The 27,479-nt window shown below is 44.8% G+C and overlaps 1 protein-coding gene across 2 annotated transcripts in view; it reads right to left on the bottom strand.

Annotated features, from left to right (window-relative positions):
- Nucleotides 1–27,479, bottom strand: part of PCDH11X (protocadherin 11 X-linked) — a 508,571-nt gene that overhangs the window by 29,901 nt on the left and 451,191 nt on the right. The window lies entirely within an intron of this gene.

The raw sequence follows: 27,479 nt of genomic DNA, 5'->3' as shown, positions 1-27,479 counted from the left end.
TGCCGATGGAGCCCATTCAAAGTGAATGGTCTTGGTTGGCAGTACTACACAAGGAGCTGCTAGTGCAGCTTGACAAAAGAAGCTCATTATTTGCAAAACGTCTGAAAATATTTACGGGATGTCATTATAAAGTTTATAAGAATCAGGTACTTATAGATTGGAAAATGCATTATAAATTATTTTCATAATGCACTTCATACAACTTAAATGTCCATTTCTCACCTTCAGCAAGTATTCACAAAAAAACCTGCAATTATCTTTCATGCAAAGAAAAGAGGAATCAGATGTTTCCAGCTACTAAACAAAATTATTGGAGAGTGGGAGGTAGTTAGTCATCCCCAGCTTTAACTATTACATTTCCCACATTGCTTTCTACTAACAGATAATATTAGAGAACAAGACAGAGTACTCACAGGGGCCCTTTTAGTAAGCTGCACTAAAAGAGGCATGCAAAATGATTAGCATGTGGGTTTCCCCATGCGCAGAGGTCACTTTTAGCCAAGGAGCTCATTTCAAAATTAGCATGTGGCCATTGCCTTGTGAGCCCTTAACAATACCCATTAGTAGGTGGAAAGGGCTCAAGCGCTAACCATGTGATAATTGGTTGACATGTAGCTGTGCTAACCGATTAGTGCTGGACACAAACTCTCTGCCCCGAAACACACCCCCAGCGCTAAAAACACATTTTTTAGCGCCGGGGAAACATATGCAGATGTCTGAACTACTGCAGGGTGCCTGAACATGCACCACGGTAGTGAATTTGGCACGTGGGAAGCACTTAGTAAAAGGATCCCATAGTTATTTCCTCCTTTTCCTTGTCACAAAGCAATCATTGCATTTCCCTAGCTGAAAATATATCTATCTCCATCAGTTCTAATGAGTTAAAAATAGCATTCTCAGACTTTTCTCATAAATCAAAATTTGAGCTTTCTAAAAAAGCAAACAAACAAACAAAAAAAGCCAAAGAAGCTCCTGAGGTTCTTTGGCCTCGCTTGGCTAAAATTATGCTAATAGGGTAGAAGCAAATGGAAAATTGCTCCTGCTCCGTTCAGACAACCCTACTTATAGCATAGACTCAAGGGGGATGGGGGGGCAAGGGTTCTAGTATGAAACTAAGAGCTTTGGGGGTTGATTTTACAAAAGGGTGTACTAGTTGGGGCTTGCAAGTTGACTATCAGGCTTATTTTCAAAAGAGACACACGGGAGATGGACGTCCTTCTCCCAGGGTCGCCCAAATCGGCATAATCAAAAGCCGATTTTGGTCGTCCCCAACTGCTTTCCATCGCAGGGACAACCAAAGTTCCCGGGGTGTGTCGGAGGAATAGTGAAGGCGGGACTTGGGCATGCCTAACACATGGGCGTCCTTGACCCATAATGGAAAAAAGAAGGGCGTCCCTCTTGAGCACTTGGCCGATTTTACTTGGTCCCTTTTTTCTTACGACCAAGCCACAAAAAAGTGCCGAACTGACCAGATGACCACCAGAGGGAATCATGGATGACCTCCCCTTACTCCCCTAATGGTCACTAACCCCCTCTCACCCTCAAAAAACAACTTTAAAAATATTTTGTTACAGCCTTTATGCCAGCCTCAAATGTCATACTCAGGTCCATCACAGCAGTATGCAGGTCCCTGGAGCAGTTTTAGTGGGTGCAGTGCATTTCAGGCAGGCGAACCCAGGCCCATCCCCCCACCTGTTACACTTGTGGTGGTAAATGTGAGCCCTTCAAAACCCACCACAAACCCACTGTACCCACAGCCCCCTTCACCCCTAAGGGCTATGGTACTGGTGTACAGTTGTGGGTAGTGGGTTTTTGGGGGGCTCAGCACACAAGGTAAGGTAATGCACTCGGGATCAATTTGTGAAGTCCACTGCAGTGCCCCCTAGGGTGCCCGGTTGATGTCCTGGCATGTCAGGGGGAACCAGTGCACTACGAATGCTGGCTCCTCCCATCACCAAAGGGCTTCTATTTGGTCATTTATGAGATGCGCGTCCTCGGTTTCTATTATCGCTGAAAATCAGAAATGACCAAGTCTAAGGACGACCATCTCTAAGGTCGACCTAAATTTCAGGATTTGGGCGTCCCCGATCATATTATTGAAATGAAAGATGGACACCCATCTTGTTTCAATAATATGGGTTTCCCCACCCCTTCACGGGGCCATCCTGCGAGGACGTCCCCAGGAAAACTTGGGCGTCCCTTTCGATTATGCCCCTCTATGTTTTTCACACAATTAGAAGCCATGTTGGGTTTTGGCAAGGTGCCCATTGGACTGCCAGGGATTAGACAACAGGAAGTAGGGGAGTTTGAGCAGACCATGTGGTACTTTTAATGCATGGCAAGCATAGGTTTTCTACTCATGCAAATAAGCTGTGTAAAAACCTTCCGTCCAAACCACTGCTTGTGGAATTGCCAACAAAAATAACTACACCTTGTTGAAATCTACATAGCTATATTTTGCCTGAAACAGCCCCCATTGTCTTCTTCATCTCCAGATTTTATTTCGATCTGAATTATTGAGCTGTTTTTCCTGACATTGCATTGCAACAGCTCATTGATTCAGATAAATAACAAACTTTCATTATTGGACAACATACAAATGTTTGCCATGTACAAGGTGGCAAATGATTTTGTTGCACATTGTGGGCCTCAATCTAAAAAAAAAATAATGCAGCTTGCTCATACTGCATCTTTTATACAGTTCAAAATATATACTTTTCTAGTACTTCTCTGATTACTTTACAAAGCAGAAGACTTTGGAATAGCAGAAATCAAATTTGTTCAGCAATGCTAAATATATTCATTAGAAATGAATAAATAGCCTGCATAAACTGTTACAAATATCAGGTTTACAGAGTAATTAAAAATTGAGAGTTGTCAGATTTGCTAATCAAACAATTGAATTTTAAAACCTGTTAACCATAGAAGTGAATTTCTTCAAGCACAACTCCAGATCTCCCATTGTGTAACACAAGCGCATCAATTCCATTCAATAATATATCCTTTGGGTAAGTACTACATGCAACCTTGCTAACATGCTCACTTGAACTAAGCTTCAATTATGTGTTGCCACCGTACTAAATAAGGTCACAGCTGCATTATGAAAATATTTCAGAGTAGTGGGAAGAGAAATCAAGACTTTTCAAAAATCTTAACGAACGACCTTGACTGTTTGTACACATCTTCAATGTACCCCACAAACACAATATATTCAGGTACACCTATTCAAACTTTACTCTACATTTTGCCTAATCAACAGATGTTATGCTATTGTTCAGTATATTTTTAAATCAATTTTTGAACAGCTCCTGAGGCAGATTTTAGAAAGGATGTATAAATTGGGATTTGAGATGTTGAGGTTGAGACATCTCATGTTCTGCTAGTATTTTAGAACAGAATCTGGTGATGCCGAGACTAAAATACATTGAGAAATGGGAACTGATGTGCCAGTTACCTGCAAGCATTCTTTTGTATTGATCTATGGTGTTCTTTTTCTTAATGTATTTTAAATATTGTACATCGCTTTGATTTATATGATTAAAAAAGTTATTCCGAAAATTTTAATAAACAAAAACAAACAAACACCCATGTTCTAACCATGAACATCTAGAATACCAATAAGGTCAACACAAACACATATACATGTATCAGTGATGTAACTAGGACCGAAAGGTTCCCGGGCAGAAAAATTAAGATGGTCCCCACTATAACACCATCTGTCGGAAAGTAGTGGCAGTGGTGAGGAGAGAAGATGAGAAAGAATCCCTTAAGATCTCCAGTAAACAAATCCTGCAAAACGCAAACACATCCAAGACCTATATATATAGAAAACCTGTCACAGTAATAGAAATAGAAACTGAAATGCAAGATATCAGCAATGTATATTTCCCAAAGTTGCCGTATTTGCAGTTAATAAATTCACTTTTTTTCTACCTTTGTTGTCTGGTAATTGCTTTGATCCCAGTGTCTCTCTTCCACTTTTCTGTTTTTTCCTTAACTCTCTTTCCAGGGTACCTCTTTCATCTCTTTGTCCACTATTCATTTTTTCTTCTGTGTCTCTATCCATCCTGTCCTGCATCTCCCCTCTGTGTCCCTGTGCCTATCCTCCCCCATCCCCCATGTTCAGCAACTGTGCTATCAGTGTCCATCCCTCCCTCTATGTTCAACATCTCTTCTATGCTCCCTCCATGGTCTGCATTTCCTCTCTGTTTCTCTGCCCCTTCCCATTTCTAGCTTCTCCCTTCTCTTACTACTACTACTACTAATCATTTCTATAGTGCTACTAGACGTATGCAGTGCTGTACACTTTATATGCAGGTACTTTCTATGTCCCTAGATGGCTCACAATCTAAGTTTTTATACCTGGTAAATGGAGGCTTGGGTGATTTGCCCAGGGTAACAAGGAGCTGCAGTGGGAATTGAGCCCAGGTCACCAGGCTCAAGGCCAACTGAATTAACCATTAGGGTACTCCTCCACCCTTACCCCTGGTTCAGCCTCTATCTCCCTCCCTCCATTGGTCCATGGTCTTTCCCCCTGGTCTGGTCTCTCTTTCTCTCTCTGCTCTCCTCCACAAACTCCAACATTTCTCCCCCTCTTTCCCCCACCCTTCACCTTTGCTGCAGGTCTCTCTTTCTCTCCTCTTATTCCCCCCTTAGTTCCAGTATCTCTTCACTCCCTCCACCTCCTTGGGTCCAGTATCTTTCTAACCCTCTCTCTCACCATCTTCTTGTAATGGCCTGGCACCTCCCATGGTCCTCAAAACACACACATGAGTAACTGGCAGAGTCAGTGACTGAAATAGGCTGCATTTGCCATACCACGCCTACAGGAAGTTACATTATAGAGGTGGGACTCAGCACAGGAAATACCCATGTGGAGCTGGGTAGAGGCAGCCTATTTCAATCACTGCCTCTGCTAGCAACCTGCATGCATTTTAAGGACCATGGGGTGGGTGGGTAAGAGAGATACCAGGCCTCACGGGGTAGGAAGTGGGTTGGAGAGTTACCAAACCAGCGGACAGGGATGGTGGTGACTGATGTTAAGAAATGTAGGGATTCCAGATTTACAGGGATGGAAGGGGGGGGGGAATTCACTACCACAAGCAGCTCCTATCATTGGGCACCCCTGGGCATTTTCCAGGCTTGCTAAATGGTAGCTACACCCCTAAATGTATGTTATAAAATAGCAACATGCATGAATATATTCTAGAATATGCATGTTTATGTCAGCCATTTTAGAAGTATACATGTGTATTTTTCTAAAGCTATCATATAGCTTGGTATCCCTTGACATTTTCTCTTTTGGGAGTGATATAAACCACTTGAAGATTAAAGGGATGGGTTCCTTTAATTCCTCCAGAGGAGCACTGCTCAATATGAACAGTTTTTGAAACTTAGATGCACCAGGTAGCAAGTATAAATCTTCTTGTTGATCTCTTTGAATACAGGTGTGCATTTCCCTTATGAAATGGGAACGCACATTTATTCATTAAGCCTTTCCTAGTCCTGTCCCAGATATGACCAGACCACACCCCCTTGCCATATGCATATTTTTATGTTTTAGATGTATATATCCTGGCTTTGTTAAATCGGAATATATGTATGCATGCCATATACATGTCTAAATGCTGGTTTATGCACATCTAAATGCAAATAGCACTTGCAAAATAAGCATATTTATGTGTTAATTTGCATATCACCAAAAAATCAAACATTTCTTTAAATTCTGCATACAAAGGGGTAAATTCAAGGAAGGTTGCCTAAATTTAGGCACCAAGGGCTAGATTCTATATATGGTGCCAAAAGAATTTGCACTGAAAAAAAAATCACTATTCTTTAAGTTGCACTTAAAGTTAGGATCGGTTTCAAGAATAGTGGTTATGCCCACGAATCATGCCTAACTGAAACATGGTGCAAATGTTTGTGCCTAAATTAGGCAGAGACAAAATCAAATGAAGCTGAGTTTATTGAATTGTTGTTACTGCTGTTGCTGGTAGTCTTGAGCACAAGTTTAAAGTGTGTATTGCTTTCTTGTTCACTGAGATTGTGAGACTGCTATAGAAAGCTTTACATCTGATGACCCTTGACACAAGCATCTGCTGAAGCAATAAACTCAGCTTCCTCTGATTTTTACTCCACCTCATTGTCTCATCTGTGGCCCTCTAGACTGTTATTGCTCTGCAAAAGTAAACAGGACAATTTAGAGAAACGTACATATATTGCATGCAACATTGGGAATTCCATATATCATTTTTGGACCACTCAAACTATACCCACAACTCCATGTGTCCCATGTTATTAATATGTGTTAACAGTAGCATTGTAAAAATCAGCATTTATATGTACATGCCACACACACACACACACATATATATATATATATATATATATATATATATATATATATATATATATATATATATAGGTCTGTTATAAAAAGTAGACCGATACACATATATAAAAACAAAGAAATAATTTATTCAAACCAAGATAAAAGCAGTCATTATATATATATATCTAAAACATATATATATATATATATATATATATATATATATATCTAAAACATATATATATATATATATTATATATATATAATTGCATCCCAATACTTCTAAAATGACATCCTTAGTTGCCTTTCCTTGGACAACAACACTCAATTCTGGTCGCTGTATCTCAAAAAAGATATAGCGGAATAAGAAAAGGTTCGAAGAAGAGTGACCAAAAATGATAGAGAGGATGGATCTCTTCCCATATCAGGAAAGGCTGAACAAGCTAGGGTTCTTCATCTTGGAAAACAGACAGTTGAAGGGAGATACATTATGACTGAGGTCTGTAAAATCCTGAGTGGTGTAGAACAGGTAAAAGTGAATCGATTTTAAAGCTTTCAAAAAGTAAAAAAGACCAGAGGACAGGAAATATTTTTTCACTCAAAGAATAGTTAAGCTCTGGAACTTGCTTTTGGAGGATGTGGTAACAACGGTTAGCGCATCTGGGTTTAAAATAGACTTAGACACGTTCCTGGAGGTAAAGTCCATAGTCTGTTATTGAGATGGATATGGTGGAAGTCACTGCTTGCCCCAGGATTGGTAGCATGGAATGCTGCTACTAATTGAGTTTCTGCCAGGTACTAGTGACCTAGATTGGCCACTGTTGGAAGTAGGGTACTGGGCTGGATGAACCATTAGTCTGGCTCAGTATGGCTATTCTTATGTTCTCAAGAACATGATACATATCTATACTCTGCAAATGGAAATACCTTAAGGGGTAATTTTCTACAGGCCTTTTGGAGTGTATATGAACATAAAATGCTGCTTAGAAAATTACACCCTCCCCCTAGTAAAAGCATACACAGAGACAAGAATAGACAGGGGCCTTGGAGGATATACATACAGTAACAAAAAGGTTTTAGATGGAAATATAGCACAAAGCAGCATTTGTGGCCTTACAGGATGAGATCTACCACTGCCTGAATAAGGTGACACACAGGGTGACAATTTGACTAGATCTAGCTTCCACTTTTGACTTGATGGACCTCCTCTTTGTCTCATTCTAACCTTGGAGTGGAGTAGTTCTTTTTTACATGACAGACAAGGAAAAGCAAAGGGGTGTGCAAATGGACAGGGCTTTTACACATTCACAAGATACAGAGTACTGCAAGTTGCACAATTAGGTGATGGCAGTTGTGCCAGATCTATGGCTGGTGCATGTAAATGTAAGGTGCACTGATGCCGGGTAATGCTGGTATTCTATAATAAAATCTGGACATCAGATGCCACTAATAGAATAGACTCTCAAGCAACATCCTCTGGGTGCCTAATGGAGGTGCCCAGTTATGTCTTCTTTTAGGAGTTTCAAAGCTGCACCTTGACAGCCTATTCTATAATGGTATCTGGTCATCCAGATTCTATTATATAATACTATCATAATCCAGTATCAGCACACTTTCATTTATACTCACAAGTAAATGTGGTTGTGTGAACATAGCAGGGGTCCTTGTCATTGATAGTATGTTTATTCCACACTTATTGCAAACTACTAAAAACTTACTTGGTAGGATCATCTCTCAATAATGAAAATAACTGATTCACTGTTTATAATTATTAAGATTTACCATTCCTGTTGATTCCATTGCATTATTCCTGTTAATTACATTGAACTCTCACAAGTTTTGACAGAATGTTTAATCTAACTCGGACTTGTTGTCAAATGTGAGCCACATTGAACCTGAACTTGCTTGGGATAATGTGGGATACAAATATCATAAATAAATAAATAAATATATAGGATTATAAATTGCATTTGAGAAGATACACCATATCCTTAAGTTGACTCTGGAGTAATTGATTTTGAATATAAAGTTTGGATTACAAAGTAATTGTTTGAGCTTAGTATATGCAAACTGCTTTTACTGTATTTACAGAAAGGTGGTATACCAAGTGTGGAATAAACATACTAAAAGTTTATTATCCAGTATGATATCCAGTATTATCCATATTATCTAGCACGATAATTTTTGCAGGTACTTTCTGTCCCTAATGAGCTCACGATCTAAGGTTATTTGTATCTGGGGCAATGGAGAGTTAAGTTACTTGCCCAAGGAGCTGCAGTGGGAATTGAGCCCAGTTCCTCAAGATTTCAACCCACTGCATTAAATATTAGATTATAGAGGGATTTGAACCCAGCTCCCCAGGTCTAAAAGCCACTGCACTAACCATTAGGTCACTCTTCAGCTTACAAGTTATGCATCTAAGTGGGAGCTCCATTCATGTGAACATGCAAAGTATACATGCAGGTTTCGACAGTCAGCCATGTTATTTCTGGTTATTCAAAGCTGGGACATGTGCAGGCTTTGGCTTAGAGCATCCAGTTATTTTTAAGTCGGTTAAGACGTGGAGGGGCATAATCGAACGCGAACGCCTATCTCCATGGGCGTCTATGTCCGAAAATGGGTACGTGAAGAGGCGGGACAGACCGTATTATCGAAAAAAATGAACGTTTTTCACCTGGGCGTTTGTTTTTTTTAGCGATAATGGAAACTAAAAATGCCCAGCTCAAAAACGTCCTAATTCAAGCCATTTGGTCATGGGAGGGGCTAGGATTCGTAGTACACTGTGCCCCCTGATATGCCAACTGGGCAACCTAGAGGTCAGTGCGGTGGACTTCAGAAAACGCTCCCACATGCTTAGCTCCCTTACCACGGGTGCTGAGCACCCAACCCCCTTCCCCCAAAACCCACTACCCACAAATGTACAACACTACCATAGCTCTTAGGGGTGAAGGGGGCAACTACATGTGGGTACAGTGGGTTTTGAAGACCTCCCATTTACCAGCACAAGTGTTACAGGTAGGGGGGGATGGGCCTGGGTCCACCTGGCTGAAGTGCACTGCGGTACCCACTAAAAGTGCTCCAGGGACCTGCATACAAGCAGGCCTCTAGGACTTGTTGCTGCTATATAACATTGGCATACCAGTTGACACCTGAAGACTAATCGTTCCGAAAACGTCCTTTATTGGAATAAGCACGCTTACTCACAGTTAACTACAGATTAGAGGTTGTGCCCCACTGGCAACGAGTCTCCCTGGTACTGAGATGAGCAGTAGATCAGAGCTGGCAGAATGGTGTACAATGCCCTCTTTCAGTCACATTCAAGGTAAGAACTAAGTTCTGTAACGTGGCTAACACGTGAAAGGGATCTAAAACTGGCTTACAAAAATGGCCACTACCTCATGGACTACCGGAAACAAAACAGGGCACACTCTGACCCTGTAAGCAGTGGGAAAAGCACCATGGGAGTAGAGCCTACCAACTACCAACATCGTGAGCATGTAACACAAGCTAGTGGAATCACGGAGCCCAATACCCTACACCCACCACAATGCATTGCTGATGTGACTCTGCAGTGCCCTTAACTGAAAAGGTGTCACACTCATCCGAGAGCCACATCAGAACCAGGGAAAGGCTGTCACAGGATAGAACACATTCTGCTGTCATGGAGGTGGGTACGGCATTTGAGGCTGGCATAGAGGCTGGAAAAAAAGTTTTTAAAGTGGGTTTTTTTGGTGGGAGGGGTTTAGTGACCACTGGGGGAGTCCGGGGAGGTCATCCCCAATTCCCTCCAGTGGCCATCTGGGCAGTTGGGGCACTTTTTTGGGACTTGTTCGTGAAAAAAAAAGGGTAAAAAAAATCGTGGTCAAAACGCCTTTTTTTTTCAATTATCAGCTAAAGACGCCCATCTCTCCTCAGCCGATAACCACGGCCCAGTTCCACCTTCACCACGCCTCCGACATGCCTCCGTCAACTTTACCCGTTTCCGCGACGGATTGCAGTTGGAAACGCCCAAAATCAGCTTTCGATTATACCGATTTGGGCACCCACAGGAGAAAGATGCCCATCTCCCGATTTGGGTCGCAATATAGGCGTTTTTCTCTTTCGATTATAAGCAGGATAGTCAATATTCAGCACATAAGCAGCCATGGGTTACCGCATAAACATAGGACATACTTCTAAGTGGTTCCATTTATGTAGTAAGGCTGGTCACTTAGGGGGATATTCTATATATGGCGCTTAAAGAATCTGTGCTGAAATCAGTGCCAACTAAGCATATTCTATAATTAGGCACCTTATTCTAGATTTAGGCACCAGTTATAGAATACGCTTAGTTGATATTTCAGCCCATCAATATAAGTGTATCCATTTATACCAACAAAAACATGGCATAATCTCAGCGCGTAGATTTAGGCGCACTGGGCCATATTCTATAACTAGGCACCTAAATTTGGAAACACCAATGAAATGCTCACTTTCCCACCCATAACCATGCCCCTTTTTGCCTGCGCATGTTAAAAGTTCGGCGCAAATTGTTACAGAATACGCTTAGCGAGTTGTGCGCCTAAATTCTAATCAATGCCAATTAGTGCTCATTATTGCTTAAGGTGTCCTTTTACTAAGGTGCACTGAAAAATGGCCTGCAGTAGTGTAAGCACGTGCGCAGATCCATTTTTCAGCGCACCTGCAAAAAAATGCCTTTTTAAATTTTTGCCAAAAATGGATGTGTGACAAAATAAAAATTGGTGCGTGTCCATTTTGGGTCTGAGACCTTACTGCCAGCCATTGACCTAGCAGTAAAGTCTCACATAGCAACTGGGTGGTAATGACCTGTGCGTATCTGATACACACATCCAAAAATAAAAATTATATCAGACGTGCCCCAAAAATGAAATTACCGAAAGAGCCACATGATAGCCAGGTGGTAACTCCATTTTGGCGCACATAGATGCTTATGCGGCTTTGCAAAAGGGCCCCTAAGTGCTGATATCAATGCTCATTGCCTTAAGCTTATTAAATTGCATGCATAGAATCCGCACCAATTTTGGAGCGCTATATATAATCTGGGGGTTAAGGGCTGAACATCAGCTCTTAAGTGGCCGAGTGCTGACTCCATTCCCGGAATGCCCCCGTCTTAGTTAGCTTTGAGTTTGGTGCTAACCTTGATATTCAGCAGCACTTAGCTGGTTAAGTGTTACTGAATATCAGCAGTTAGCCCCAACCAAGCTATTTGGTCCAGGATAAACATACATTAACATATGTGTCTGCTGCTGCTAGATACATGTATAAGGGGCAATTTTAGAGAGGAAAGTATATATCTGGCACTATTTACACATATACAGTCACTATTTATATACTGTATATACAAGTCACATCAATTTATGCTGCCAATTCTACAATTGCCCTTTGAGAATATAGGAATTTGGTACTCAGTTTTTTCAAAAATACTTCTTTCATATATTTAATTAATTTATTTAATTTTTAGCCTTCTGAAATATTACCTCTCCATTAAAGACTTATTTACGTCATCCTCTTTCTAAGCATGAACTTCAATGCTAAATGTTTAATGTCACAAGGATAAAACGGTCTTCTCTAAAGCTCTAATAGCAGTCCTCTTGCCATGATGATGATGATGCAGAATAAAGTGCATAAGTAGCAGTCTGCCAGTGGATTGTCGTTTAGAGTTAAAAGCCAAGATGTGTGCCGTGGTGGACTATGGAAAAGGAGAGCCATTCTGAGATTAATGTTAGTTCCCTAACTGCCAGTGCACATTGCTGCTGTTACATTCCCATTCCAACTGTAACCACACATATGCAATCCCTCATGATAATGGGGATTACTAAAGATCAAGAGAGAAGTCTCCAGAGTTTATTTTATTTATTTATTAGGATTTATTTACCACCTTTTTGAAGGAATTCACTCAAGGCAGTGTACAGTAAGAATAGATCAAACATGAGCAGTAGGCAATTAGAGCAGTAAAAATATTCAAACAACAATACAAAGTATGGCATGGTATACTATTTGCAATGATAACACAATATGTACTAGAACGTTATAATTGGTAGTGAGGGGTAAGGCAAAGTTGTAACATATAGATGAGTAAGAAAGTAGGAAGAATTAGAAAGTAAGGTGATTGATTTGAAGAAATTTGCATGTGAGGTCAGAGAGTGGTTAAATATTATCTCAGCTATGGTAGGAGTGGATAAACATGTCCCGCTGCAGTATGTGCAGCCCGAGTCAATCCTTGTGTGTGTGTGAGTGAGACTAACAAGTTAGTTACTTCTTCCATTAAAGGCTTGGTTGAAGAGCCAAGCTTTCACCTGCTTCCTGAAGTAGAGGTAGTCTTGTGTTAACTGGAGCCTTTCAGGCAATGCATTCCAGAGTGTGGGGGCTAGTCCGGAGAAGGCTCGCTTGCGGGTATCACATCGTGTAATGTCTTTTGGAGAGGGTGTAGTTAGTGAAAGTCCTTGGGAGGACCTTAGTGTCCTTGGCGGTGTGTGGAGGATCATCCTATTCTTCAGATACTCGGGGCCATTTCCTTTCAGGGCCTTGAAGATCGGACAGAGTTTTAAGTTTAGCCCTGTATTGTACCGGTAGCCAATGACGTTTTTGCAAAAATGGTGTGATGTGGTCACATTGCTTGCAACCTTCTATGAATCTTGCTGCTGCATTCTGAATCAACTGGAGCTGGTGCAGGCTCTTTGTAGTCAGACCATTGTACCGTGCATTGCAGTAATCCAGACTTGATGTTACCAAGGCATGCACAACTGGGATAAGATTTACCTCCTCGATGTAAGGAGAGAGGCAGAGTAGCTGTCGCAAATAGTAGAAGCTACTGTTGAAGGTTGCTTAGATTTGGGGAATCAGAGTAAGTGTTGAATCTAACTGTTTTCCAAGGTTCCTGACTTGTGATTTGACGGGGAGTTCATACTTCCCAAAAGGGGAAAGGGACTTGATATACCACCTTTCTGAGGTTTTTGCAACTACATTCAAAGCAGTTTACATATATTCAGGTACTTATTTTGTACCAGGAGCAATGGAGGGTTAGGTGACTTGCCCAGAGTCACAAGGAGCTGCAGTAGGAATTGAACTCAGTTACCCAGGATCAAAGTCCACTGCATTAACCACTAGGCTACTCATCTGTCAGGTATGTATCCTCTTGTTTTAGGGACCCAGAGAAACTCGGTTTAACTTGGGTTCAGGCAAAGTTTGTTGTGTTTAGCCCATTCTTGAATTCATGTTAGACAAGTGATCAGTTTATTCAAGGCTGTAGGTAAGTCAGGTTCAATGGGTATGAGTAGCTGCACATCATCCACATAGATGTAGAACTGAGTGTCCATTGACCGAATCAGCTCAGCTAGTGGCTTGAGGTAGATATTGAACAGAATAGGTGACAGTATCGATCCTTGGGTACCCCGTAGGTCAGTGTCCATGGCGGTGATGCGTTGCGGGCCAATCATTATGGATTGTTGCCTGTCTGATAGATAGGATCTGAACCAGGCAAGTACTGTTCCATTGATACCTGTTTCTGTCAGTCGTGCTAGCAAGATATCATGATCCAGAGTGTCAAAAGCTGCTGAGAAATCTAGCAGTACTAACATCGAGGCAAATCCCTTGTCTCGGTTTCTGTGAAGATACGAGGACCGTTTCTGTTCCATAACCAGGTCTGAAACCAGATTGACATGGATCTAGCCAGTTACTCTTTTCTAGCCATTCATTAAGTTGAACACAGACTGTTTGTTCTATGAGTTTCCCTAGAAAAGGGATGTTGGATACTGTCTGTAACTTTCAAGTTTGTCCTGGTCAAGGTTGTTTTTCCTTCAGCAGAGGGCGAACCACTGCCCTGTTTAATGCTGTTGGTAGTTGCCCATTAGAAAGAGAGGTGTTCACAATTTTTGTGGCGCCTTCTATAAGGCCCATACTTGACTGCTGCACTATCTTTGATGGGCAGGGAACAAGGGAGCAGGTAGTTGGTCGAAGGTCTCTTAGGATTTTGTCAAGGCTCTTCTCTGCCATTAGGTTAAAAGTGTTCCATCTGTCTCTGTTAGGAGGGGGCAAGTTTGTGCACCCATGGTTGACTGGTTGGGCACTGGGTAGGATTGCCTGTAAATCCTGGTGGAGACTTTTAATTTTGTTGGCAAAGTATGCAGCAAAATCATTGCAGTTCAGTTTAGACTGGGCAGGCTGGTTTTGTTGTGGGGGTTGTAGTAGGCTGTTTACTATACTGAACAGCTGCTTGGTTGAATTGGCAGCCTGTGCAATGCATTGAGAGAAATACTGCTTTTTGGTTGCTGTTAAGGCTTGGCAGTTCTTGAGGGGATGGCTCTGTGGCTGTGGGCAGTAAAGGATCCAGCCCAAGGGGGTGGGTTCCTGGGTAAGTTGCAGAGGGAAATGTTTCTGGTTGTTGAATGACAGTGTAGGAGGAGCTGGGAGTTAATGTTGTCGGGCTTCGCACAAGGTCCTTGGTTGCCACTACCCTCCTCAGGACCCTTGAGAAGAGAGGGGTGTCCTGGATGGGTTCATGAAACTAAGGCTGACCAAAGAGGAGGTTTCTGCCAGTAAAGCATTAACCGTGAAGAGGAGAAGTTCTCCAGGTGGAAAAAAGGGGATCCCAGCCTGGGAGCAGGACCAGGAATTAACTGTTCGGAGTCAAAGGTGGTAGCCCGGAGAGGTACTCCTATGGAGGAGAGTCTGGACAGACAGGGGAGTCTGATCCAGAGGAAGATCTACTTGTTGCACAAGTGCTGCAGGCACAGCCTTAGATTTTTCACCCAGAAGGGATGGGTATGGACAGGAGGAACTGCAAATTGGGGAATTACAGTAAACACACAATACAAAATAACTCATAATGCTGGAGTTTCCTATCAATGCAGTAAAAGATGGAACTCCCTTCCCAAGTGATTAAGAGGAGCATATTCGAAAGGGGCACCCAAGTTTTCCTGAGGACATCCTCGCAGGATGTCCTGGCGAAGGGACGGGGAAACCTGTATTATGAAAACAAGATGGGTGTCTATCTTTTGTTTCAATAATACAGTCGGAGACGCCCAAATCTTGACATTTAGGTTGTCCCTAGAGATGGTCGTCCTTAGACTTGGTCGTTTCAGATTTTTGGCGATAATGGAAACTAAGGACGCCCATCTCAGAAATGACCAATTGCAAGCCCTTTGGTCGTGGGAGGAGCCAGCATTCATAGTGCACTGGTCTACCTGACATGCCAGGACACCAACCGGGCACCCTAGGGGGCACTGCAGTGGACTTCAGAAAAACCTCCCAGATACATAGCTCCCTTACCTTATGTGCTGAGCCCCCCAAAACCCACTACCCACAACTCTACACCACTACCATAGTCGTTACAGGTGAAGGGGGCACCTAGATGTGGGTACAGTGGGTTTCTGTTGGGTTTTGTAGGGTTCACATTTACCACTACAAGTGTAACAGGTAGGGGGGGGTGGGCCTGGGTCCGCCTGCCTGAAGTGCACTGCACCCACTAAAACTGCTCCAGGGACCTGCATACTGCTGCGATGCACCTGAATATGACATTTGAGGCTGGCAAAAAATATTTTGAAAAATCTTTTTGAGGGTGAGAGGGGGTTAGTGACCACTGGGGGAGTAAGGGGAGATGTCATCCCCAATTCCCTTCGGTGGTCATCTGGTCAGTTCGGGCACCTTTTTGAGGCTTGGTCGTAACAAAAAAAGGACCAAGTAAAGTCGTCCAAGTGCTCCTCAGGGACGCCCTTCTTTTTTCGATTATGGGTCGAGGATGCCCATGTGTTAGGCACACCCAAGTTCCTCCTTCGCTACGCCTCCAACATGCCCCCGGGAACTTTGGTCATCCCCACGACGGAAAGCAGTTGGGGACGCCCAAAATCGGCTTTCAATTATGCCAATTTGGGCGACCCTGGGAGAAGGACGCCCATCTTCTGATTTGTGTCGAAATATGGGCGTCCTTCTCTTTCAAAATTAAGCCTATAAATCATTCAACTGACTATTTCATATTTTGCAAACTACTAAAAACTTACTTGGTAGGATCAGCTCTCAATAATGAAAATAACTGATTCACTGTATATAATTGTTAAGATTTATCATTCCTGTTGATTCCATTGCATTGTTCTTGTTAATTACATTGAATTCTCACAAGTTTTGACAGAATGTTTAATCTAACTCAGATTTGTTGTCAAATGTGAGCCACATTGAACCTGAACTTGCTTGGGATAATGTGGGATACAAATATCATAAATAAATAAATATGTAGGATTATAAATTGCATTTGAGAAGATACACCATATCCCTAAATTGACTCTGGAGTAATTGATTTTGAATATAAAGTTTGGATTACAAAGTAATTGTTTGAGCTGAAGGATTTGAACTGCCTGTTGCAGATGTTAAGTAAAGTTGCTGTTGCATAAAATACAATTCTTGGAGTGGCGAGAATTTCTTTGAAGTGAGAATGAAGTGATTGCTCCCAGACTATCAAAGAGTACCCAGTAAAGACCAGCTTAATACCCTACGGCCTACCAGAGTAAGTCCAGTCCCAGCCAACGCCCAAGCTTGTAGTAGAAAGACTGATCTGTGTGATTGTAGAAAAGTGTGTTCTGTGGCCCATGTCAAGTGGTGCCCGACCCTGAGAGCTAGTCGGTGCCCTAGGACACTGTGCTGGAGGTAGTGAGACCCAGGTTACAATATTTGGGGAATAACTTTATATTAGGATGCTTAGATAAAAAGTCCAAAAAGGCACTTATTTTAAGCTTAATTTACAAAGCTAACAAAGGTGCCCATGTGTCTTTATAAAACAGGTACCGAGATCCAGCCTCATAGAGCATAAACTTGCACACACAAATTCACCCCTGCTCCAAAAAAAGTATACATTTGTAGGTGTATTCTATTTGTACACTTGCATATTTTCAAAAATATGCACACATATCACTCAGCTCTATCTCTGTTCCACCTAAACTGATGCGTGAGTAAGGGTGTGGGTATGGAGCCTTAATAGACATTTAGAGGGGTGAAAGTAAATCAAAATACTTTATATTCAAAATAATGTTAAAAAGCCTGTACCCTTCACAGACTTGTTAAACTAAGAATAAAAGTCTCCTGGAATTCAGTTATAATCTCCCTGCAGCCTTGTCCCTGACAGGCCCCCCACAATCTCAGTGTGCACTAATTTTTGTCTTCAAAGTTAACCAAAACCAACCGTCGCTCTGGTCTGGCCTCCAGGACTAGGATTTCACAAGGGTCATTGGTTAAACTTGGCCTACCTGAATTAAGCTTCTGTTGCCTAAACATATATGGTGAAGGCATATGCTGGAGGGCTGCTCTTGTCTTCCCTGGACCTCCCCTCTGGACTGACTATGCTCAAATTTTTTCTGGCTGCCTTAACCATATCCTCCCTACTCTGCCCTGACTGGGACATGCCCTTCTGCTCTACACTGCAGGATTTAATGTGGTCCTGTGAGGGAGTGTTGTTAAGAAGAACTGGTAACTTCATGTTCACTCCCTTAGAGGCATATGCACATGTATGTGTGCACATTGTACATAAATGCCAAAATTCCACCCAAGCTCTATTCTGTAAATATTTGCATTATTCATAGCATGTTTTTTTTTACAGTTGAGGGCATGGGTAGGACTCATATTTCTGAACGTACTGTAACTTACAGAGTACAGTAAGAAATCCTTTTACTAAGGTGCGCTGAAAAGTGGCCTACACTGATGTATACGAATGTATTGGATGCGCGCAGGTTCATTTTTCAGTGCACCTGCAAAAAAGGGCCTTTTTTCGCCGAAAATGGACATGCAGCAAAATAAAAATGGGCCCGCGTTCATTTTGGCCTGCGACCTTACCGCTACCCATTGACTTAGCGGTAAGGTCCCACGTGTTAACCGGGCGGTAATCATCAGCGCGCATACACTTCCAATTACTGCCCAGTTAGCGCCACGTGGTAAAAAAATAAAAATTATTTTCTGCTGCGCAAATCGGATGCATGTAAAAAATGGAATTACTGCCCAGGGCTCGTGGTAGCCGGGTAGTAGTTCCAAATTGACGTGCCTTAGTAAAAGGCCTTAACTTACACATATATCTCTGAGATTTAGGTTCAAGCATTTATGCCAGCTCTATGGTAGGTGTAAGTGCTTGCATTTAGATTATGCACCTTTGTCCTTTATAAAATATTAGCCGTTAAGCCCGTTAAAACGGGCGAGATTTCCAGCTACCCTCCTCGCCGCCGTTCCCTCCCCCCTCCGTGCTGGGCCCCCTGCACTGACCTGACAGCGCTTCTCACCTCCGTGTGAAAGCACTGCAGGCAGCAGCAGATCGCTCTGCTGCTGCCTGCAGCACTTCCACACGGAGGTGAGAGGCGCTGTCAGGTCAGTGCAGGGGGCCCGATATGGAGGGGGGTGGGAGCGGTGGCGGGGATGGGGGGGGAGGGTGGAGGTTGGTGCGCACGATGTTTGTTTCCAGGCTCCAGCGGTAGCGGCAGCGTCCAACAGTCCGACTCCATTTCCCTCTCTGTTACACCCTCTGACATCATCACGTCTTGACGTGAGGGCGGGACAGAGAGGGAAGTCTCTACTGCGCATCTGCAGGTGAGTTGGTCACTTGCCATTTATATGTTTGATGTTCCAAGGGCACCTATTTCTGGCACAGTGTTATATTGTCCTCTGTATGCCCACAGGAAAGTCTAAATGCCATCTCCTTAAAAGTGCATGCAATCTTTCAGCATGCATAACTTTTATATATATATACGACAGGGAAATTTTAGGAAATTACATTTTTACTTGTAAAACGTGCTTTAGATGAGCAACAGCTTTTATAAAATGATCCATTTAATGTACTTATTTGTTGTGTATCAATTTCATTGGAAGCATTTGCCCTTAAGACTATTTCTATTGTCTCAGTTTAAAAACTAAACACTGCAAATGGCATGGTAGATGTTTATGGAGACCACATCAAACTAACTGTATGGAAATAATGCAAGCATGGCACAGTAATATATTTGGTTATTCTTTTATAAACACTTATCTTGTTATCCTGTCAGTCTTGCCCTTTATTTCTCATTGCATGCTAACGCCACCATTTTTCACAGCATGCCCTGTGCATTGATCTTTGTAGCTTACAATTTTAAATTCAGTTAACTCTATGGATATTAAATAATCTCATTAGATGCAACAGGTTTCTCTTCAATAGTGAATGAGTGTTCTTTCCCTGCTATTCACAAATCAGCTTTCTTGTCGTAGGCCTAGGGCAAAAATTGCTGAAATAAACATGGTGGTAAGCCTTTCTGAGACCTTTGTTCTTTACAAGGATTTGTAAAATCAAAGAGGAAAAACTTTATGTTGAATATTGCCATTCCCAAGAGAAAAGTATCTGATTTTGGAGAAATAGCTGAGCCACAACACTGACTAACCAGTACACTTGACATACGCATGTGCAAGAGACCAACTCACTGACTCTTGGAAGAAGATAATAAATAACAGAGCCTTAAAAAAATATCTATAACTCTAATGCAGTTGCACAAAACAGTGCCAGTAAGTACTAAAAATATTTATTGAGAGACAGGACTCTAAAACTGATTTAATAAAGGCTGTTTAATGTGTTGAGGAATTCTTAAGAAAGAACAGAAATTTATTTCTGAGATTATCTAGCTCTTGATTTATCAGTGAACCTGCTCTGGTACTGTGCCCAACTCTCCCAAACTGGTGTGTATTCAAGCCAAAGAAAACAAAATGCAACAAAGTTTCAAATGGATAAATGCATTCATTTTTTCATAGCGAAAGAAGCCTTGAAAAATCAGAAAGAAAATTTGACAGTATTCTCATAAATACTGAACACGTTACCTAAATGCACTATAGTTTTGCAGATAATGGAGGTAATTCTCATGTGTTGTACTTCTCTACTTTTGTAATTCATGTAAGCCACATTGTGCCTGCAATTGTGGGAAACTGTGGGGTATAAATGAACCATAAATAAATAAATAAATAAATAATAAATAAATAATTCTCTATAGATTGCCTAAAGTCGGGTGCCAGGATAGTGCACGCTAATTGCAAATTTTAATGACATTTGCAGGCACAACTTCCATCACAGAATACTAATGTAAGTGCACGTTTACACGCCTGACTTTAGTTCGTCAGTTGGCATACATGCTCAAACCTAATTGTACACAATGAATAGTCCTGGCCCAGCGGAATTACAAATTGATTTCACTGGGCTGGAACTATTCATTGTGAACTGATTAAATGTCCATGTACCTCTAATTTTGTCCATTTAATACTGATTTATCAAACCTAACTGTAGGCAGTTAGGTGCATAAATGCTAGTATTCTATAACCTACTTGCACAACCAAGGAGGGTTTATGACAGGAGACGGCATGAGCCTATCCTGCTTATAATCGAACGAGAAAAACGCCCAAGAGCCGACCTAAATCGGGAGATGGACGTTAATCTCACAAAAACGAGTAAATCCATATAATCGAAAGCAATGTTTCAGTGCGTCCGTGTCGCTCGTACGTGGACATAAAAACGCCCAAATAAGAGGCATGTCGGGGGCGTGTTAGGGGCGGTGATACGACGTGGACGGGTACAACGTATAACGAATAGCGAAAGGGCTCTGGTTGAGCGGGAAGATGGGCGTAATATGATGGACCCGAAATAAAAGCGACCAGAGCAAGGGGGAAAGCGTCTTTAGACTCATTAGCGATTGTGTGTAGTTGGAGAGTGGAGATATTGTTGGTGGAAGAGCTGAAGTGGTGGTTGCAGAGAGAAAGCCGAGCGTGTTCAGTACCTGTGACGGTCGTCTGTGTGCCCTGCCTCTTTTTGTGTCTTACCCTTTCACCGTTCCTTACTCCTACTCCTTTGCTCTATCGCCCCTTCCCCTCCCCCTCCCCCTATCCCTCCCCATTCACTCTTCCCACGTGTATACTGTATTCCCTGACCTCCGTTTGTCTCTGTGTGCCTGTACTGTTTGGCGAGTGAGTGGCCAGAGGGGCGTAGTGCCTGGAAGTGACAGATCTGTGTGTGTTGCTGTTTGACTACTAGTCCTAATACTTGCACTGGTGGTGGGGATATGGATGCACTTAATGCACTTGTGGCATTCATGCTACACGAAGAGGCCACCCACCGCAGGAGGTATTCACGGCCCCGAGTGTTTAGGCCCCGCACCACCTTCCTACAACTCACTGACCAGCAGTGTCTAACAAGGTTCAGGTTTGATAGGGCCACAATTCGTCAGCTGTGTGAGCAGCTGAAACCCCTCCTTCAGCCCCAGACACGTAGGAATAACCCCATCCCTGCCCACCTCAAAATCACTTCCGCTCTCTCTGTCCTGGCCACTGGCAGTTTTCAATCCGTATTAGCTGCTAACACAGGCCTCACCCAGGCTTCTATTTCACACTGTCTCACCCAGTTCCTGGATGCCTTCATAACTCACACCTCACACTACATCACTTTCCCCACCACCCCCCAGGCTCTGCACAACAACGTGGCCACCTTCTATGCTGTTGCTAGATTCCCCTCGGTCATTGGTGTGATAGACTGCACACACGTAGCCCTCAGACCCCCCCGGGCACACGAAGCCACCTACAGAAATAGGAAGGCATTTCATTCTATGAACATGCAAGTTGTATGTGATGCCCAGGGGGAGATATTAGACGTGTGTGCCAGGTACCCCGGCTCCAGCCACGATGCCTACATCCTACAGCACTCGGGCATCTTCCGCAGGTTCGAGCAAGGGGAGTTCATTGGTGGATGGCTACTAGGTAAGTGCAACATGCATGTACCACCCATACTAGACCTCCTCCACTGGGCAACCCTCCGCCCTGGCTTCCTCCACCACAACCCACTATCCAAATCCCCCCGCCCCCCCTGTACCTGCTCCAAGCGATACACACTCATCTATCTCATTCTGCTTTTCTGCAAAGGTGACCGAGGCTACCCGCAGAGGACATGGCTCATGACCCCCCTGATCCACCCACAACCAGGGCCAGAAGAAACCTACAACAGGAAACATCGCAGCACCCGGGGGATCATTGAGCGCACCTTTGGTTTATTGAAAAACCGCTTCCGCTGTCTGGACCGGTCTGGAGGAGAGCTGCTCTACAGTCCAGAAAAGGTGGCCAAGATCTTTGTGGCGTGCTGTATGTTACACAATTTGGCCCAGCGCAGAGGACAGCCTCTCCCAGAGGAGCCACAGCCACCACCAGAAGAGGCCCCAGATGAGCTGGAAGAGGAGCCCCCTCCACCCCCAGCCCACAGAGCAGAGCTCAATGCCTACCAGCTTGGCGTAAGAGCAAGACAAAGACTCATTGAAACAAGTTTTAGGTGAATGTAAGTGAGCATTTATTTTTTACATACAGTGCATATGTGTTTGGTGAACCCCACCACCACCACCACCACCCCCCCCTCCCACACCCACCCCCCTCCCACCAACCCTCACCCTACAGCATGTCCCATCATTTTCCCCTTCCCTTCCCCCGTCCCCTCCTACCCCTCCCACGCCCTTCCTTTGCAGCTGGTGCTGCACGGGAAGTCTCTTCCCCCTCTTCGGAGCTGCTGCTCCCAGTGTCCTCCTCCCTATCCCCACGGCAGCCTGCGGCTTCGGCTGCACCGTGGAAATCGGGCCACCTTCTTGGTTGTAGTGGTCTGGCCACAGGACCCAGAATGGGAGCAGCAGGAGTGGGTGCGGAGGCTGAGGAGCGCAATGCCCACCTCTTAGCTGGTGGTTGCTGGTGGTCAGTGGAGGAGGAGGTTGATGGCAGGGGCTGCTCCAGCAGCACGGGGGCTGGAGTAGGCGCGGTGCCCTGAGGGTGCAGGTGTTGGATGCTCTGCTCCAGCCGTCTCAGTTGCTGGAGCACCTCTTGGTGGCCTTCACGTTGCGCCTGGAGGAGTTCTTGGTGTGCTCGCTGCTGTGCCTCCAGTGCTTGGCGCTGCAGCTCCAGTTTCTGCTGGCGGTACTCCTCCAAGCGCACGTTGTGGCGGAGTAGTTCCGTGGCCAGCCGCAGGAGTTGCCTCCTTTGGGCGGATGGCCTCTGGCGGGGAGCTGGGCCCTCCTCCTCCTCACCAAAGTCCTCCGGTGCTGGAGGTGCGGCCTCTGCTGGTGCAGGTGGTGGTGGTGGTGGCAGAGCCTGGACAGCCGGTGCAGGTGGTGGTGGTGGTGGTGGCAGAGGCTGGACAGCCGGTGCAGGTGGTGGTGGTGGTGCTGGCAGAGGCTGGACAGCCGGTGCAGGTGGTGGTGGTGGTGCTGGCAGAGGCTGGACAGCTGGTGGTGGTAGAGGCTGGACAGCTGGTGCAGGTGGTGGTGGACGCGGAGGATGCACAGCTGGTGCAGGTGGTGGAGGCTGGACTGCTGGTGCTGCAGGCTGTGGAGGTTGAGGCTGGACGGATGGTGTAGGGCGTTGGCCTTGCAGGCCACTAGGGCCAGCCTCCTCTGAGTCTTCACCTGTATAGCACAAGAGAGGAATAGTGTTGGTGCAAATAACCCACTTTTGTCTTTCAGCATTCATATACATTGGTATGTCCCCCAACCTGATGACCCAGCAAAGAGATGGTGAGGAGAAATGGAATTGACACGGGTACAAAAGAGAGAGGCCCGCAGGCAGCTGGGTAGAGGTGGTGGATGAGCAGCCAAGAGAAGGACACCACTCACAACGTTGTGCACAAGCTGTTAGTTGTATAATTGTTAAATTGAACAACATTGCAGCATGTGTTGTGTTACTACTGACTTGCTAAACTGCATAGAACTGCTTTATGACCCCCCATTACAGGCTCCTTCAGTTGAATGCATGTGTCCCACACTCAGTAGAGCACAGAGGTCACAGGAGGAACTAGGCACAGTTTGGTAAAATGGGAAAATAGGAGGGAGTAGTAGGGAAGGACGGCCCCCAGAGTTCTGCCACAGTAGTAACCTACACACACCCATAGGAGCCAACTGGAAAGTAGTATTGGGGGTGCTAAGCCCAGTGACCAACACTCCTCCCTGCACAGCTACATGATCTTTCCTCAATATTGGGGGTGCTCACACACACACACAGCACCCACCCTGTCTGCTTGCTCCTATAACACACATGACCACTACCACTACTCAAATAGAGCTTACAATTAATTCTATAAATATGGGCACACAGGACAAGTAAGAGGAAACCCAATGACAATGGTAGGGATAGGGAGTAAGGGTAGAGAGCTAGTGAGTAGGGGTTACCAGGTCACAACAGCATCATAAAGGTGGCCTGTTAATATACAGAAAGACAGCCAGAGATACTCCCCCCCACCCCCACCCCCACCTACCTCCCTCCTCCTGCCCCCCACTCCTCACCTCCCTCCCCCTGACCCCAACTTCTATAACACAAGTGTACTGCCGCACAACAGATACCCCAACTGCATAATGAAACACCTACCCGAGTCCTCAGCCTGGCCCGAGGTGTCCATGGAGCCAATCCCGTGGATGCCCTCCTGGGGTAGGAGGGAGTACACCATCAGCTCGATGGGTGTAAGGTTGGCAGTATCATTGCCTGGGGGATTGGCCCCCGCCTTCCTCCGAACATCCCTCCTCAGCTTCCGCCACTTCCTCTTGCAGTCCTCCACGTCTCTCCCAGCATGGAAGACAGCATTCAGGCTGTCCCGTACTGCCTCCCATTCCCGCTGCTTTACTGTTGCTGCCAGCCTCTGCCCTGTGGGAGCAAACAGACTCCGGTGCCGCTGTACAATTTCTTGTACCAGGAGCTCCACCTCTGCCTCGAGAAAATTACCCTTCCGGGTCGGCGGCATGCGTGGTGGCATTGTACCAATGGTGTTTTCGAAAATACGGAGTGGGCGTTTATATAGGCGCCAAGAACGCCCATTGAGACGGGGGAATAGGCGTTTCTGATTTGGGCGCTACTTTTTCAATTATACACATAATTCCTAAGCGTGCCCAGCTCAGATAGCGATTAGGAACACATGGTTTCGATTATGAGTAGATAAGTATGGGCGTCTCCACCTGCCTTCCCTTTCTTCATTGCCATTTTACCTGCCATTTCCTGCACTGAGACCTTGCCCGATGTTCGTAATAATCAGTTACAGGGTTTTACCCTCACTTAGCATGCTTGGGTACACCTGTGTATTTAGGGGGGGGGGAATTATTGTTGGCCCTCAGCCACCACGCCTTCCGTTTCCTGTCTTCCACATCGCCTGATGCTCCCTTCCTTTCTCCCATTCTCTCTGCCTGGTTGTAGCAGGCAGTGTGTGGGGGCCACGAATTTGCTACACTCACCCCAAATCAAGCACCCCTCGGTAAGGGTCATTTCAATCAGGGAGATGTGCAGCTAATGTTCCAGAAGATAAAAGGCGCACTACACAGTCTTGAAACAGACGTTCATGGTAAGCTCTCATTTGTCTGCCACCTCTTCTCTTTGTGCTCATAGTCAAGGAGTGTGCATTCACTGTATGTATGTAGTCTGGAGTCAGATGTTAGGTAGCTCTGTTTTCACCAGGTTCCTGTGCACTGTACTGTGGGGTTGGCAGGTCCTCAGTGGTGTGGTCCAGCGGTTGGAGGTGCTGTATTGGTTCCCGGTAGGTTCCATCTTCCTTGTTTATGTGGTGTACCCCAGTCCCCATTTATGAAGTGGCCACCCATTCTCAAGGTCCATAGGCGGGGGAGGGGAGAATGATTAATGCAATGGATGTGTATAGCACATTATGGACCACCTTCCTAAATTGCTCCATAGGTAGTAGGGTAGGGAACATGCACATTACATTGTTTTTAATCGGTAGCCTGGACAAAATGCTCGAGGTGGCTACAGGTAGTGCCACTGAGGCCTATGACGTGGTGGTGAGGGAAAGGGGTGTGTGTACAGGTACCAACCCAAAGTAACTGGTGGTGGCTAAAGCCTGATGGCTGCTGTGGCCTAGTGGTTAGAGCACCAGCCTTATAATCATAAGGTTGCTGGTTCAAATCCCACCTAAGGCAAGTCAGTTCAGCGACAAATTTTGACACAAACCCAGAATACTTGAATGTAACACACCTTGATCGACTACTGGAGAAAGTGTGATCACACCTGCAAATAATGAGCACCATTTTTATTTGTGGCCTTCCCTAACACAAGTATTACATTGCAACTGTGATGAAGTAACCATCCATCTATTGGGTTTCCCATTGTTTCCCTTTTGCTCCTCAGCATTATATACCATAGCTGATGTATTCAATGTGAAAATATGAGCCAGCTGTTTGTATTGTAGGTCCTTCTTGCCCCCCCCCCCACCCCACCAATGTGGCTTGTGGGTAAGGATATGTGTCCATCAGACAGCAAACACTTTGTATGTGGTACCTGGAGTTATGTGGAAGTGTGTACCTGGCAGATCACACGTGGTACACTATTAATCTCTTATTGATGGCACTCTGTATTGTGGGTCAGTATGGTGGAGGGGAGGGAGGGAGGAAGGGAGAGAGAGATGCTGGCTGGCCATTTTTATTAATGAACACAAATATCCATCCAGCCTCCCCGGCCCAACCCCCCTGCACATATGGGCCATGCAGGTTGGAATGAACAGGTGGCGTTCTGTCTGGCCAACATTCTCAGACATACATCACCTTCTCATTCACACAGCACATTTAATGCTGTGCATATTGCTGCCTCCTTCCTCTCAACTCAACAGCACCATTTGGTGATATGTAATGCACAAGGGAGACAAACACACACACACACCCTGATAGTTATATTATAACAAAAATTTATTTGGCCCCCATCCCCACCCCCACCCCTACAAAATAACCCCAACAATGCCATCCTCCCCCCCCCACAACTCCCCACACACCCCAACAATTCCCTCCCCCACCCCCCACAGAACCCCCAACATTTCCCTCCCCCCACACACACAACCCCAACAATTCCCTCCCTCCCTCCCTCCCTCCCTCCCCCCACACACACAACACCAACAGGCCCCCCTATTTAAATTAAGGGCGGCCACGCCCTCTTAGTAAGGCCCTCTGTAGCAGGGCAATGAGCAGCCCCAGCAGTACCCTTAGTGGGCCCTGGAGCTGCTCATTGCCCTGCCGTAGGGCTGTCACCTCCTGCAGCAGCTGGTGCTGGCCAACTATAATCTGCTGCTGGCCATCTACCAGCTGCTGCAGGAGGCGCACTACAGTCGCCGGCCCAAAGGCTGGAGGTGGGCCAGGGGACACGGATG

This window comes from Microcaecilia unicolor, chromosome 7 (assembly GCF_901765095.1).
Source record: "Microcaecilia unicolor chromosome 7, aMicUni1.1, whole genome shotgun sequence".
Classification (NCBI taxonomy): domain Eukaryota; kingdom Metazoa; phylum Chordata; class Amphibia; order Gymnophiona; family Siphonopidae; genus Microcaecilia; species Microcaecilia unicolor.
Note: the sequence above shows the minus strand (reverse complement) of the source record. Positions and strands in the feature narration are given on the sequence as shown.